The following is a 17,301-nucleotide window of genomic DNA, read 5'->3' on the forward strand; positions in this document are numbered from 1 at the left end:
ACATCGCACTGCCCTCCCTAACGGTGGAGGACAGGGATTCGCTGGACGCCCCTCCCACCTCGGACGAAATTGCCTTGGCTATTCGCTCGGTTGCATCCGGCAAGGCCATGGGCCCCAATGGTATTCCCATCGAGCTCTACAAGCTACGCCCGGATGTGTTGGCGCCCCACCTGCGCGCGATGTTCCTGGCGGCCCACTCGCGGGGTTCCCTCCCGCCGGACCAGCGTCTGGCCACAATTGTGGTGATCCACAAGGAGGGGAAGCCCCGTGAACGGGTCACATCCTATAGGCCGATTTCGCTTTTGAACGCGGAGCCCAAAATCCTCGCCAAGGTGTTGGCCAACAGGTTGGTTGGCGTGGTGAGCGATTTGGTCCACCAAGACCAATCTGGCTTTATACCGCACCGCAACACGGCGCTCAATCTGCGGCGCTTGCACGGGGTGCTCGCGCGTGTCCCATTTGTGCGGGAGCCGGCCATCTTGGCGTCCTTGGACGCCACCATGGCGTTTGATACGCTTGAATGGCCATACATCTGGGCGATGCTGGCGAAATTCGGGTTTGGCCCGGGTTTCATTAGCTGGGTCAAATTGCTATATTCGGGCCCATTGGCGCAGGTGGTAGTGAATGGGCGAGTCTCGGCCCCATTCGCGCTGGGGAGGGGTACGCGACAGGGTTGCCCCCTGTCGCCTCTCCTGTTTGCCCTGGCCCTGGAGCCCCTGGCGGAGTGGCTGCGGTGGCACCCTTCTATCCGTGGTCTCCGCTGGACCCCCGAGCATGAGGACCGTGTGTCCCTCTATGCTGACGATATCCTTCTGTATCTCGCCTCCCCGCGTAAATCACTGATCGTCCTGGTTGATGTTTTGCGCTCATTCGGTCGCAACTCAGGCCTGGTCATCAACTGGGCGAAATCCTGTGTCTATGTGCTTTCCGGGGAGGCTCCGGCCCTACCACGGGACTGTCCGATCCAGATTGCCTCCCAAGGTTTTCGGTACCTGGGTATCTATATCACTCTTGATCCGGAGGCCCGCTATGAGCGGAATTTGCTACCCCCCCTCCGGCGCTTGAGGGAGGACGTGGTGCGCTGGCGGCGTCTGCCGCTCTCGCCTCTCGGCCGAGCGGCCTTGTTTAAAATGATGTCCCTGCCACGCTTCCTCTACGCCCTCCAGAATACTATGGACTTGGTCCCGGCACGCTATTTCCGTGAGGTGGAGGGCCTCCAGCGGCGCCTGTTCTGGGACGGGAGGCCGCGCATTGCTCTGGCTAAATTGACGCTCCCGTGGTACGATGGGGGGGTCGCCCTCCCTGACATTAAACGGTATTACTGGGCCTCCCAACTAGCTGCAATTAATCATGGCCTTTACGGGCCCGCCTTGAACCCGGCATTTGAGATGGATAAGATGCTCCTGCCCGGTGGCGATTACAATCGAGCGCTCTACTCTGGCGCGCCCGACTCCCGTTTGACGGGACCGACGCGTGTCATGGTGCGTGTCTGGCACGCGGCTAATGCAGCTATGGGGTGGAAGGACCGTTTGACCCGGGCGTCACCGCTGTATGCGTCTGAGAGGTTGGGCTCCCTGTGGACGTCGAAGGGCTTCGAGAAGTGGGACACGATCGGAATCAGCACGGTGGGAGATCTCTGGACGAGGGGGGGATTCAAAACTTTTGAGACGCTGCAGGCGGAGTTCCAGCTGCAGGGCAGTGAGTACTTTCGGTACCTACAGGTCCGCCATGCGCTGGGCTCCGTCTTCCCGGATGTCGCATCCATTCCGGAGTCTTCCCCCCTGGAGGACAGAGTCCTAGATGGCCATGTCCCGGACAGCACGATCTCCCTCATATACAAAAAACTGATCAACGATAGATCGTGCCTGCTGACTAGTCTCCGCGTGGCTTGGGTTGCCGACGGGCTGGAGCTGGACGACGAGGATTGGATTTCCGCGGTGGCCTCTCCGAAAGAGGTGGCCATCCCGGCTCGCCTTCGTTTCGTCCAGCTCAAGATCCTTCACCGGGTTTACGTGACGGGGCCAAGGCTTCTGCGTATGGGTTTTGCTGGTGACGGAATGTGTAAGCGTGGCTGTGGTGCGTTGGCGACTTTCATGCATATACTGTGGGAGTGCCCGAAGGTGGAGCGATTCTGGCGTGGTGTGCATGAGGTCCTGCGTGTGGTTACGCGTGTCGCGCTGCTGCCTGAAGCGAGGAGATGCTTGCTGAATGTATGGGAACCGAATGACTATTCGGTCCCGCAGACGCGGTGGGTGACTCTGGGATACATGATAGCCAAGCGCGACATTGCTCAATTGTGGGGATCCCAGAGGCCCCCTGCGGTGTCGGCCTGGAAAGAGCATATGGATTGGTGTATGTTTCGTGAAAAGGTGGTGTATGTGGCGAGAGGTAAGCCTGGGGCGTGGGTGAAACTCTGGGGCCCCTGGAACGCCTACCGCGGGGGTATTTGTGAGCCAACACTGCTACCGGCTGCCTCGCCTGCTCCGTCTCCCTAGACGGCCCCCCTCCCTCGGCCGCGGGCGCGCGGTCCCCCAGTCCCTGATCTATTCCCATTCCCCTCTCCAGGGTTCTGCTGCTGGTTTGGATCCCCCACTTATGGAGCACGTGCTGTCACTTTGGATCGCGGGTTGCCTTGCGGATGTGGTTTTTTGGTGTTGTTTTGTTTCAAGAAAAGGGAACCGTACTGTGGGCTTGGAGCTGTGTGGCCTGCACCATTGATTACTCCTGTCTCACTGCTCTGCACTGCCGAGAGACTTTTACTGTATGTATGCAATATGCTTTTGTCATTCTAGCGGCCGGCCGGATGGTTGTAGGCCCATACCTGTAACTTTTACAAATTGCAATAAACGGTTTCAAAAAATAAATAAATAAATAAATAAATAAATAAGAGGCAGAATCCGTGGTATTAGAGGTTCGGAATGGGCTTTATTCCAATGGACGATTCGAATCGGTTGCTCCAAGTTCCATCACCACGAAGGTTCAGGAAGTGAAGTACATACATTATTGATAATTAATCACTTTTATACAATAGGCATTACAGTGAAGCAAATGCAAGAGGCGTAACAATTGATAGTGTAGCAAAAGTAGGTGTAACTGGGTGTGACTAAAGAACGTCATCAGGTGTGATGTCATAATAGGGTGGTTCCATGAAAGAATTTCGCAATGTCAGCAGAAATACTTGGCAGAAATGCGCGCACAGCAGCATGACGTGTGATTGACGTGCAACTAGGGGGTGAAGGGGACTTGACATTTAGCTCTACATGTGGCGACAGATGTCTGGAGTGTCAAGTCAACCTAATCCCAAATCATATCTAACATCCTATGTTTAAAGAACTATGTTATCCAAAAGAGAGGCCTTCTTGGAGTAGAATCTTATTCTATACTGACTATACTGACTGTTAGTGCGTGTACAAGCGTCTAAGTGTCTACACTAGATGCGAGGGCAGGAATCTTCCATAGTAACAGGGCTATGAATTACTTGCATAAAGACAGAGAAGCCGGGCCTTTGCTCGGTAGCTGGGAGAATGTTTACTTAAACTACTAGACAGGAATGCATTGGGCAGGGAGCGGAGCAGATAATTTCGAAGGTGAAATACAGTTTCTTGGCAGGCAACAGGCTGATGTCAGGCATCGTGAGCCGCGCAGGGAATGAGACAAAGTTCATGGTCACAGATGCAGGCTCAGACTGGAGCTTCAGAGGCAGAAAGCAAGAAAAGCTTGATGACAGAATCAGGGCCTACTTGCCTGGACTGTAAAATGGCATAAGTGAACCATATAAAGCCGGTGGCCTTTCATACTTAGGAATGGAATATCCAGTCTATTCATGGCGGATCTGAAAGAGGACATGTTAACGGTGGACGCACATGAGTTTGCGTCTTCATAACTGGAACTGGAGGGAACATACATGTACTTGTGATTCATACATGAAACCGTTGGGGTCCAAGATAGGGGACATAACTGATCAGAAAAATCCATATTTCCACAAGCTGAATGTCTCTCTCCTTCTCGGTCTTTTTCCTCTTTAATTCTCGCAGTAAACAGACAACAGTGGCCACTGGGCGTGAAGGCAGACAGAGCCATCCTGCTTGAATAATGGCTTTGCATTCCCATGTGTTTGCGCAGTAAACATGCCCGAGGCGCCAGCCGAGCACAAGGCACACGGAGACATCCTCCTTAATTGTTGTTTCCCTTCTGAGCTGAGTCACTTTACACTCAACTCACAAAAAAACGAACCATAAAAAAATTTACTTTTTAAACAAAACTACCTTAAACAGTATTGTTAGCTGGGTCTGATCTTAAGAGACTATGGTGGGCTCATCTCAGCGTTGTACAGTGTTTGCATTAGTTTATGGATTACAGCAGATTTGAGAGTTAATTTATTTTAAGGAAAATAATTCTTTGGTATTTACACACAAGGGGAATATACCTGACCAGAAAAAAAATCCCTGAACTTCTATCTAACTTACATCTCAACATCCAACACTCTGTAAATAACTGTCACTTCTCTATACCAGCAAATACATTTCTTTCTAAAACCCTAATCCACCTTTATGTCCCGTATCTCATTCCTTTACATAAACACTCCATTTTTAGAAATATATTTATACATGGCTAGGTACCTACCACACTATTGCTCTAGCCTTAACATATCTCTGTACGTCACACCTCTCTTTCAATAAACCTCAGTGCACCACTGAACTTACCTCTCATAAACTCAATTTACAACCTCACTGCGAAACTAACTCTAGATCTCTAACTCTCAATCAGCTCTCTGCCCCATCTTCTCCTCAAATCTCCCTCTCACTCTCACTCTCCCTCTTACTCTGCATCTCTCTCCCTCTTTCCCTCTCTCTCTTTCACTCTCTTTCACTCTCCCTCACCCTCTCCCTCTTTCTCTCATGCTCTTTCCCTCATGCTCTTTCCCTCACGCTCTTTCCCTCACTCTGTTTCCCTCTCTCTTTCCCTCACTCTCTTTCCCTCGCTCTTCTTTTCTCTTCTCGCTCTCCTCTCTCTCTTCTCTCTCTCTCCCCTCTCTCTCCCCTCTCACTCCCCTCTCTCCTCTCTCTCTCCTCTCTCTCTTTTCTCCTCTCTCTCCTCTCTCTGCTCTCTCTCTCCTCTCTCTCTCCACTCTCTCCACTCTCTCCACTCTCTCTCTCTGCATCTCATCCCACATAATTTCTCTTACATTTACTTCACCTCCCTCTTTATTTCATCTCTCTTTCTATTACACTTTCTACCATTTATTACAAACATTTTTAACATCTGTACATTACCTTTAACTACCTCTTGCATGCCTCTTTCTAAATCACCATTCTCTGTCAATTCTCTCTCTGCCTCTCAACTCACTGCCTCATCTCTATCTTCCCCACCTCACAGACACTATCTAGCCTCTCAATTTACCACAACAATTGGACTACCAGGTCTCGCTTATTATTAATGTCACCTTGCTCATTATTTTATTAGTTTATCTCTTCAATACCCGCTCTACCTCTTACACTCCATCTATCACGACCATTGTTTTCATCTCTCTTTCTATCTCATTTGCTATTACCGTTCAATCTCTGCTTACGTCTCACTCGTTTAATACATCGGTCTTACCTCTATCTCTCTCTCCCAAATTTTACATTCTATACTTCTCCCTCGGCCATCATCTGTATTACACTCATCTCTCTACCTCATTTTCACCTCTTTTCTCTCTACTTCTCATAACGTTAGAATTTTAATCCCACCAGCTCTACCTGCCTCTCTGCCTCGCTACTTAGGTTAAAAACACCTGTCATTCTGTGCTTCACCTTTCTATTTGTGCTATCTCATTATTACTCACCTCTCTTACTAACTTATTTGTATATAATCCTTGCCCCACGGCTTGGCACCTTTCTTACTAGCCTACATTTAAAAATGCATGCCAGCCCTCTAAAAACAAGCATTGGCATTGCCAATAGGTTTCACATTTGGGACCTTATACGCTTTTAGCCATGCAACAGTAACGCTATTGCACCAAGGATATTGTGATGCATAACTAAATACTTATAAGGTCCCAAAAGCGAGACCTATTGGCTATGCCAATGCTTGTTTAAACTGTGCTTAAAGTCAAACGTTAAAGGATGCAGGAAATATGCATAGAATGTGTTCGAAGAATCTGGAGACGTTTATCGAGATCACGTGCTGATTTCAGACTGCCAAATCAGAAGACTGGATGCAACTGGTGGCTGACCCTTGTATACTTGTCTGTACCCTGGCATTTGACAGGGCATGGGGCGACTGTGTTATAAACACAGGATGCTATCTTTAGACAAGGTGCACTATAATAGGCATGTGCAGCATATCGAATAATTTGTGAATGTGAGTCAGGAGCTGAAATGAAGAGCGCCCCTCCCTCACATGTGCAGTCCATCTGGACTCCTGCTTTGTCCTGCGCTGTGCGTTGACATGCGCATTTTCACCTGCGTGAAGCACAGGCCCGGAAAAATAAACAGACGAATTTTGAAAGCTGTCAATTCCTCTGCTTACATTCCTGTTGCCCACACAGCAATGAACAGTTTATTTTTGTGTTAATGCTAGTGGGGCGCCCCTGCAAAATACTGGACATTATACATCTTTTTGCCTGTATTCATGATATTGCTGAAACCGCAAGGCTCGACAATGTCTCCATTGGCGCTGAAGAACTGTCCATGTGGACCTAGAGAGCTTTTTGTTTGTTGGGTAATGCCAACTCTGCAATTACCCATGAACGGAGAAAAGGTCTACTGCTAAAATTTGATTCCCAATTGGCAAACCTTGCAACAATGGATTCTGGCATCAAAGCAGAAGGCCTGTTATTTGGAGATTCCTTTATTGAGGAACAGAGTAAATATGTAACTAACTATGATTCACTAGATAAGCCCCAACAATCTTTTCGATATAGGAAAATGCACAAAAACAAATTTAACTACTGTGTTTTACCCTTGTTTTCCTAACCAACCCAAACTGTGTGTGGGAAATTGTCTTAAAAATTATGAACAAAGAGCAATCCATCTCAGAATGTCCTCAGACACCCAACTCCTTACCTCTGTCAGAAAACCTCACAAACCTGATTCTTCCCCTACTCTAACTCGTTGAGTTAAAGTGGTCATGTCCCTTGAGGGCATAGATGCCACCCTTTTTGGTGCCCACTCTTCCCGGGGTGCCATGGCATCTAAGGCCTTCTGGGCAGGTTCACGTTTGGAGGACATTCTGTGATTGGCTGATTGATCTAAGGATGATGTTTTTCATACTTTCTAGAGGAAACCAGGTTGTACAGCATCTTTTGTTGTAATTAACATGCTTCGAACAAGCATAATAGGAGCCACTTGTCTTGCCATAAAATGTCTATTTTCCTTCTAATTTATTAAGGAAAGTCTTAATTTTATTAACGACATGGAGGCAAGTATCATTCCACATCAAAACTCAATTAACTTTGTGTTTTTTCCCACCCTAACAGTTAATTTTACTCCAACATCCTCTTCATCATAAGAACATACCAGTGGGTCTTTGTTTACCTACCTCAGATATCTCAGAAGAGAAGTTATCCTTTTTAGGTCTCGCCTGAGACAGCGCTTTAGCGCTGTTCTGGCGAGACTTATAGTGAGCACTTTTGGAAGTGCAAACGAGTGCTTTCAGGCCGCCAACTACTGTGCATGTGTGCCGGGCGCGCGCACCAATTGGCAGCCTGAAAGCACTCGTCTTTCACTTTCGCCTGTCACACAGCCGCGCTTTGAAGTGTGATCGCGATTGCGATCACTTACATTTCGCGGGCGCTTTGATGTTTTCAGTGAGCCGCGCGGCCACTGAGGACATCAAAGCGCCCGTGAACACCATTTGCCACCCCCACCTCTTCAGCCAACTTACTCGCCATGTCTGCTCTGGATTCTTGTGCCTCTTTTTGAAACTCAGGAGCAGTAACATTGTCGTGGTGTCACTAGTTTTTTAAAGCACCTCCACCACTAATGATAAAGCGCCCAAACAAATGGTGGCCCAAACGCTCCCATATTTTCAGAGGGAGGGATTTCTCCACACAGAAAAAAAAAATTTCCACATCGAGGGAATAAAATACTTTAGATCGAAACATCCGGCACTTTAAGGTCAAGTACCCGCACTATGGATTTCATGGATTTCCCAGATTTTCATGGCCAACCGAAGGGGCTTTTACTTTTACAGTCCTTAAATCGCTTCCGTAAGCTTCTGACAACAAAAGTTACTCATTTTAGTTTTGTGAGCTCAAACTGTACACACTAAAATGTCCATTCGCAGCAAAGAAACGAGGCAAAAATACTGTTCAGAGTTTTCTTTAATTACAAATTCAGATGGTGTTTTTACCGTGAAATCGAGATTTGTGTTGACACCGCGACCATTGACCTTTACACGGAAAGACAGAGTCTTTAGAGCGGCCCTGCATGTTTAAACAAGGTCACGACAAGCTTGTAGGGACAGATGTGTTAATATTTGCAACTTTTGTCCAATACGAGCGGGTCCCTCGCCGCTTGCTGACCTGGGGCCCTGTGGCTGCTGATAAGGCTCGTCCACTGCAAGCAGACACTGCCCTCTTGTGATAAAGACAGGGATCTGTGACAGCCCCGACAGGAGTTAAACGCGATTCGTGGACTGGCAAGAAGCTAACAGGTGGTAGTAGACTTTTGTCTCGTAGCTTCTGTTCATACTCAAATAGTTTATAAATGAGAAAATTGCCGGCTCTAGAACTAATTTAGGTCAGCTGTTTGAGGCCCTCTGGGGGTCCACCACTGTTTAGAAAATTAAATGATACTAGCAGATTAATAAAGTACATACACGTGACTAGGCGCTGAAGCTTGCGTTCCCTGCAGTATGCACACGGCCCGGCACCCCAGGCTGGATGTCCCTTTAAAGGCCAGTGACAATGCCTCCCTGCATATATTTTGTGCCAGTAGTTAAAAGCAATATCAGCAAAAACAACGGAATGGAATGATGTTCAGAGTGGTTAGCAAATCAAGCATTTCTATGCGTCTATTTTTATTCTCCTGGAAATTACCGACTTCAATGTCACTGCAAGTTATCAATTATAGAAGTAACAGGGACGCAATTAACTATGATGACATAAAAAGCTGATCGCCTACTAATACTGGTGAAACGTGTGGAACACAAGAGATGCAGTTTACTGTACTCCATCTACACGACAGCTTCCTAAAATCAGCTAAATGTTGGGAGATGTTGGGATGAGTTGGGCAATCCTGTTGTAAAGGTACCCCACTCTTTGCTCAACAGGTCTTAATACTGCGGTTCAGTGACTGAGGTTGACTTACTGAAGGGGTGATCCACGCCACACACTGCTGCACACTGCTGCATTACTCACTGCTGCATGCTGCACGACACTGCTGCATGCCACACACTGCTGCACGCCACACACTGCTGCACGCCGCACACTGCTGCACGCCGCACCCTGCTGCACGACGCACACTGCTGCACGACGCACACTGCTGCACATGGCACACTGCTGCACTCCACACACTGCTGCACTCCACACACTGCTGCACTCCACACACTGCTACACTCCACACACTGCTTTTATGCGAGTTTATGCTACTGACATTGTAAATGACAATGCCTTTTATTTGTTTTAAAACCAAAACCTAAATAAAAGGCATTGTAATTTTACAATGCCAATAGCTCAAACTCTTATAAATGATAGACCTATTGCATTGCAAATGCTTGTTTCCCATCCTTCCTCTTCATCTCCATTTGGATCCAGTTGTTTGGACTTTTTTTAAGAACTGTTTACATTTACTCTGGCTTTTACCATTGTGTTATCTATTTTTCCTTTATTCATGCTTATTTATAACTTCTCGCTCAAGAAAAGAGAATTGTTTGCAGACACAATAGGTATTATAAGGGATACTGGACCATGATTGGTTACACAATCGTACTGATAGTTGTCTCACATTGACTTATTGTTGGTAAGCCTCTTGGAAACTGTAGTATTTCTTGGTTTTCTTGACTGCCTCTATTTAATAAAATGCAAGACCAGAGATGCATAATACTCGCTTCCGTGACTTTAATAAAATAAAGACTTTCTATCGTAGCAACTAGATTGGCACGAGTAGTCAAGGCCCCTGGTATCTATCCATCAGCATGGATTTATACCTGGCAGGAGCACGGTCAACCATATAAACAGAGTAGTTACTTTGATAGACCTTGCTAATATACAACAAAGCAGGTGGAGCTTGATATTTCTTTTTTTTTTAATTCTCTTTATTGATTATTTCTATCATCAGACAGCCAAGACAAAAACAATAAATACAAACAAACAAGATGATTATATCCTCAATCAAGTAAATACAAACATAACACATGAAATCAATGAATTTACAAGACAAAATAAAGTTCCGTTCATAGCCAGTTAAAGAGTGGTTCCCATAGTTTCAAACCAGTTAACCTTCTTTTCTTACCCTTTGTTTTATAAACAGCCATTTCCAAATGATAAACGGACAGTAGTCTAGCTTGCCAATTGCTAAAAACAGGTGGTTCGGTATCAAGCCATTGCGTTGTAATACAGCACCGGAAGATTGACATACATATAAATACAAATCTATCCTCCAGATCTGTTCTAGAGCTATCACTACTAGTTTGAGCGCCCAAGATAATTAATTCTGCAGTAATTTGTGTTTGTATACCTAAATGAGTAGACAGAAAATACTCTACATCTCTAATGAATAGACTTAATTTTGGGCACAAAAAAGACATATGTATAGTGTCTGCGGCAATGAGTCCACATCGATTACATTTATTCACTCTATCATGTACCCATCTGGCAAGTTTAGCGGGTGTGTAATATAAATCATAAATAGACATGAAGTGTTGACTTATTAGTGATCCATTATACAACGTTTTGATTGATATTTCTATGACTCTGTGCATATCAATTCCTTCCACATCAAATTTCTCTTGCCATTTATCTTCCAGCGCTGATAAGTCGTCCTGATGTTTTGCCAACATTAATTGATAGATATAACCAATTCTCGATCTTTTCCGAAGTACTTCAATAATTTTTACTTTTTGAAACAAAGTTTGATTATCTGCACATTTTTTATCTAAGAAACTACGAACCTGTAAAAACTTAAAGAATTCTGTCCGAGAGAGATCATACTTTTGTTGTAGGGATACAAAGGAAGATATCTGTTGGCCATCCATTAAATCCCCCAATTGCCGTATACCAGCCCGATACCATCTGAACATAATTGAATCTTTGAAAATATCCGGTAACAGAGGGCATTAATTAAAGGAGTATAATAATTTAAATTAAAGCTAAGTCCAATTCTTTTTTTGATTTTCCTCCAAATTTCAAAAGCAGTAATAATAATTTTGAATTTGTTTTTTTTATAATAACTCGGCTCAATGATGCGAACTAAACATTGTCGTGCCTCATCTCCTAGTACCATCTCGTATATTAATGGTCTTACTGATTCATCCAAACATGTTTCATTAACCAATAAAACGCCCATATTCTGCAGGAAGATAGACCAAAAGTATAACTGAAAATTAGGAATTGCCCAGCCACCTCTATCTCTTGGTAGAGTACACTTTTTCAAAGCTCTTCTGGATCTATGGTAACTCCAGAGAAACCTGGAGGGCATTCTTTCGATTCGATTAAATATAGAGATAGAAAAAAATAAAGGAATGGTTCGGAATAGGTACAAAAATTTAGGGAAAATAAGCATTTTCAGCACATTGCTGCGGCCATATAACGACAAGTGAAGATTATCGAGTCTTTCTAAAGTTTTGTTAGCAGAGGCAATTACTGGATCAGTATTTAAGCAAACGATTTTATCTATGTCAGCTGATATTTTTATACCTAGATATATAGCCTCCGCCTCAAAATGCATATCCTGTGGGCGTCCGAAGTCTGAATGAAGTAATTGAGTCTTAGAAACATTAAGCTTGGGTAAAGCCATCTTAATATCCGTTGTGACTATAGCAATATCGTCTGCATATGCAAACACCTTATAAGCTATATCATGTATCAAAACCTGTTTAATTCCAGTATTATTATCCAGACTATTTAAAAAGGGCTCAATATATAAAGCAAATAACAGAGGCGAAGTGGGACATCCTTGTCTTGTCCCCCTAGTAATTATAATATTGCCGGAAAGCCGTCCTGCAATACGCAGCACCGCTTTTGGATTTTTATATAAAGCCTGAATACCTTTAATAAATTCAGCAGGGAAACCCTTCCAAACTAAAGTTGACCATAAAAACTTCCAACAAACCCGGTCAAACGCTTTTTCTGCGTCTAACAAAGCCACTGCAACCGAAGAATCGGTGGCCTGTGCCCAATCTAATAAAGAAATAATCCTTTTAACGTGATCTGTCGTATCACGCCGCAAAATAAATCCATGTTGTCTCTTAGATACCAATAACGGCATAAGATTATTTAGCCTATTCGCAATGATTTTGGAATAAATTTTACTATCCGCATTGAGAAGATATATGGGTCTATAAGACCCCATATCTACTTCTTTCTTCCCTTTTTTTAAGAAAATTACTATAGTGGCCTCTGACCATGAATCCGGAGGGCGACCCAAAAAAGATTGTTGACATACTTCCAGTAATTCATTCTTCAGCATATTTCTAAAAGTGCGATAAAACTCCAAGGGAATCTGGTCCGGGCCCATTGCTTTACCCAAGGCTAATGCTAATATAGCTTTTTCAACTTCTTCCCACGTTATTGGAGCAGATAAATGTATTTTCTGCAGCTCAGTAAGTCCTGTAGTTACGACTCCCGTCAGATAATCGCTCCCATCATTACAAGGTATCTCACTGAGCGGAGCACTATAGAGAGATTGATAAAAGTTTTGAAAAGCCTTCAAAACCCCCTCCCTTGTTTCTTGAATAACCCCATTAGCATCCATAATTTTGACTATATCATTGTACACAGTTTTTTGCCTTAGTCTTTTAGCCAATACTTTTCCAGTTTTTTCACCAAATTCATATACTTGCTCCTTATATTGTTTATATTTTAGAGCTATTTTATCTGCTATATTAGAATATACTCTAGCCCTATTAACAGTAAGTTCCCGTTGAGCCAATTCTGAATCCCCACCAGACCTAATCACCTCAGCCATTTTATGTTCGGCTGCCATAACCATCTTAAAGTCATTTTTGTATTTGGCAATCAGTTTTTTACGTCGTGATAAAGAAAAACTGAGGGTTTCCCCCCGAACTATGGCTTTAAAGGCATCCCATATAGTTTGATTAGATGCCGTTCCTTTATTAAAAGAAAAAAACTCCTGTATAACTTTGAGCATAAATTGACAATATTCCTCGTCCAAAAGCAAACTCCGTTCAAAAGACCATGGATGTTTTCCTACCTCTAATTGTGGTTCGATTATAAATTCAAGAATGAAGGGGTTGTGGTCAGATATAAGTTTCGGCAAAATATCTAGCTCAAGTTTCCCTAAGTATTGTAATGAAACAAAAAAATTATCTAATCTCACAAATTTGTTATGAGGAGCTGAGTAAAAAGTATACCCTAAATCATCTCCATGAATTGCGTTCCAAGCATCAAATAGACCATGGTCTATAATTAGGTCCCTTAACGCTGTAAATACACGTGGCTTCCTACCTTTATATAAAGAAGTCATCCTTACATTTAAATTAACGTCCAGATGAATATTCATATCTCCACATAGAACTAGGGGTTGTGGCCATTGAGCTAATTCCAAATTGAGAAAATGTATAAGTTCCGCGTCATCCAAATTGGACCCATATACATTGCATACTGTAAATCTAAGTTGTCCAATCTGAAATAAGCTAATCACCCAACGCCCCCATTTATCTTCTGCCAGTTTAACACATACGCCTAAGCCCCGTCTCATAAGAATGGCAACCCCTCTCTTCACCCCTGTCTGTTTGGAGCATGCAACCAATTCTAATCCAAGTTTTCTCAAACATCCCCTTTTAGCCCAAGCGACATGAGTTTCTTGTAAACAGAGTATATCAACATTTATAACCTGAATGATTTTAGCAAACACGTCTCTCTTTTTCACGTTGTTTAGCCCACAAATATTGAGTGTGCATATTTTTAATTTCCTGGCCATATTACAAAAATAATATTCCGAAAGTCACTCATTTTTTGGGAGAGAATAGCTAAGGTAACTGAAATAGTATATTGTTCATGTGTTTGTACAATCTTAACATAAACTTTTATGCTTGCAAAATCAACAAAATCATATATCCAGGCTGTCGATGATTTTTCACCCCTCAAACCCCCCTTACCCGTCACCCCCCACTCGCCCCAACCCCTAAACCCTAAACCCTAAACCAACCACCCACCCCACCCAACCCACCCAGCCCACCCAATCCACCATATAAGGCATAGGGACAGACAGGCCCTAATAAAGATGAACTACCGCCCTCCCTCTGCTTGATATTTCTTGATGCCGAAAAGGCGTTTGACCGTGTCTCCTGGCCCTTTTTATGGGCTGTCTTGCGAAAGACGGGGTTTGGCTCAGGCTTTATCAGAGCTATCCAAGCTACGTACAAATCACCGATAGCTAGGATTTGTATAATGGGCAAATAATCTAAGCCTGTGTATATAACTAGGGGGACCAGGCAGGGGTGCCCTTGTTCCATGTTGTTATTTGCCCTGTACTTTAATCCTTTTTTTGACAATGCTGGAAAAGAGTAATAAGATCAGCTCTACACCCTGTGAGCAATACCATGAATGGGTTTTAGCTTACGCAGATAATATTATGTTGTAGACCTCAGATCCAGCGCAAGCGATTTTAAAAATAGAGCAACTGGCTCATATATTCGGGCGGTATCAGGGTATAAGTTAAACCCAACTAAAACACAAATTATTTGTACAAAGGCGGCCTGCCCCGAAGATGCTCGTGTAACTGAAGAAGCTATGTATTTGGGTACCAAAATTAGGATGTGCCTACAGGAATTAGTAGAGGTTAATTGGGGAGGTATGTTGGCTAGGATTAAACAGCAATTGGATCGGCTGGAGTGCTTGCATCTCTCACTGGTGGGGAGGTGCAATGTACTCAAGATGAATATTCTCCCCAAAGTTATGTATTACTGTAGGGCGGTACCACTAGAGTTGACATGAGCACAGTTACAGAAATTACAATCTATGTATGATAAGTTTCTGTTAGGGCAAGGTAAACCTCTGAGAGCTTCTAAATGTATGATGTTACCACGTAATCGTGGGGGCTGGGCCATCCCTAATTTTACATTTTACTATTATGCTTGTTTCCTTCAAAATATGAGGATATTGTTAACAGGGCAGGAAGTGGACACACTGGCGGAAACACCATCAATATATCAGATGCGGCTGGGGTCAGCAGCTAGAAACTGTTTATTTAAATTTTTTAAGCCAAGCTACTTTTAAATAAACACGCTTTAAGGTGGTGGTGACAGCATATAAGGTGTGGAAGACAGTACGGAGGATGTTAGAGATTCCTGGGATATGTTTTTATTCCCCTACTAATTCTACGACAATGTTACCTTCTATATTTTAGGACCTAGGAATGGATAAATGGAGGGCTAAGGGTATAATGCAATTAAGAGATTTACTTGATGAAGAAGGACTTTCTTCATTTTCTTCCTTAGTGGACAGATTTAGTTTGGAAAAAGCTGATTTTTTTTAAAACATTTGCAAATTTGGGAATACCTATGGAAACACCAGAAGCAGAGTGGGATGAAAACTAGTCCTCTAGTTGAGGCAGTAAAACGCGTGGCTAAAATAGGGGTACTGTATAGTACGTTATTGGATACACAGCAGGATGATCTGGAAGCCCAAGATAGGAAATGCTGTGCTCGTTAGGACAGGAAGGGGTGTATCAGCCAATTTGAAAGTCCAACATTTTAAGTCACTATTTAGCCTATATCACACACCCGCGAGGATGTTGAAATGGAGGGATCGAATGATGGGAAGTGTTTTAGATGTGCGATGGAGAGGGCCGATATCACGCATATCTTTTATGTTTGTACCTTTTTAACCCAATGGAGGGGGCATATTGAGGGGTTTTTGTCTGAAATTACAGGGGTAGATATTCATATACCAATAGATGTCATGTTAACAGGGGTTGGTGATAGTCTCAAGCAGGGCCAACCGAGGTATCCATTCAGATATTTAATATTTATGGCTGTAGCGGTGGCTAGGCTATGTATTGCGTCACTTTGGCTGCAGCAGGAAGCCCCTTCGTTTGAGATGTGGCAGGCTAAATTTTATAATATTTTTAATTTAGAGTTCAGCCTTTATTGTCTCAAATCAATTAAAAGACAAAAATTGGCCACTCAGATATGGGGGCCTATGATAGAGCATATGAAATGATATCGCTGTCTAGTATGTTTTACCATGCCTTGGTTGTCATATGCCTATGTTTTGTGTAACTGATAGCCACTATTTTGTATATTTTGTATTCTGTGTCAGGTATATGACTGATTTTGGCTTCTAATGTTTTGTGTTAAAGAATTTATGTAACTGATCTTGATCGCCAGATGCTATTGATTGAAAATCTTAAAAATAAATAAAAATTAAAAAAAGAATTAAGACTTTACTTCATAAATTAATAGGAAAATCACAAACCTATCCGACAAAGAGGATGGGGTGGCTCTAGGTTCACAAAGAGAATGCCAGGGCCTCAGGGCTGGTGGCCAGGGTTATTAAATATGATACGGAAAGGTGGATAGCTTCTAGAGCAGAGGTCTTCAATCTGTGGGGCGCGACCTCCAGGGAGGCCATGGAGTCCTGGGAAGGGGGTCGCGCTCTTCATTTGTTAAAAAGAAAATGTCCCAAACGCTTTCCCTAGAGTGTTATTCAGGGACTGTCCTGTGCTGGGAAATCGAAGCCAGGCAGACAACTAAACACGCCTTTCTACCAGTGTGTTGCTGGCCTGAAAGAAATGCAAATGTTCACAAGACGTTAATCTGCAAATGTAAAGGATTTGCAGATGAACTCATTGTGCACATTTGCATTTCTTTCAGGCCAGCAGCACACTGGCAGAAAGGTGTGTTTGGCTTTGATTTCTCAGGAGAGTGCTGATGCAGTTAATTGAGTTAACTGCGCTTATAAGTGCTTGCTTTTAATAGTCATTCTATTTACATAGTGTTTACTATCCCTGAGAAGGTGTTGAAGGGACAATTATGTAAAAAAAAATGCATTACATAGGGTCTGGATATTACTAAAATCTATGGGCCTCATTTACAATGAAATGGTGTAGGGCAGCTCCGCAAGTATTTTTGCTGCACTGCCATATGCCAATTCAAAAGTGCAGGAATGGGCTGTATTTATAAGATATGGTGCAT

Source organism: Triturus cristatus, chromosome 3_2 (genome assembly GCF_964204655.1).
Source record: "Triturus cristatus chromosome 3_2, aTriCri1.1, whole genome shotgun sequence".
Classification (NCBI taxonomy): Eukaryota; Metazoa; Chordata; class Amphibia; order Caudata; family Salamandridae; genus Triturus; species Triturus cristatus.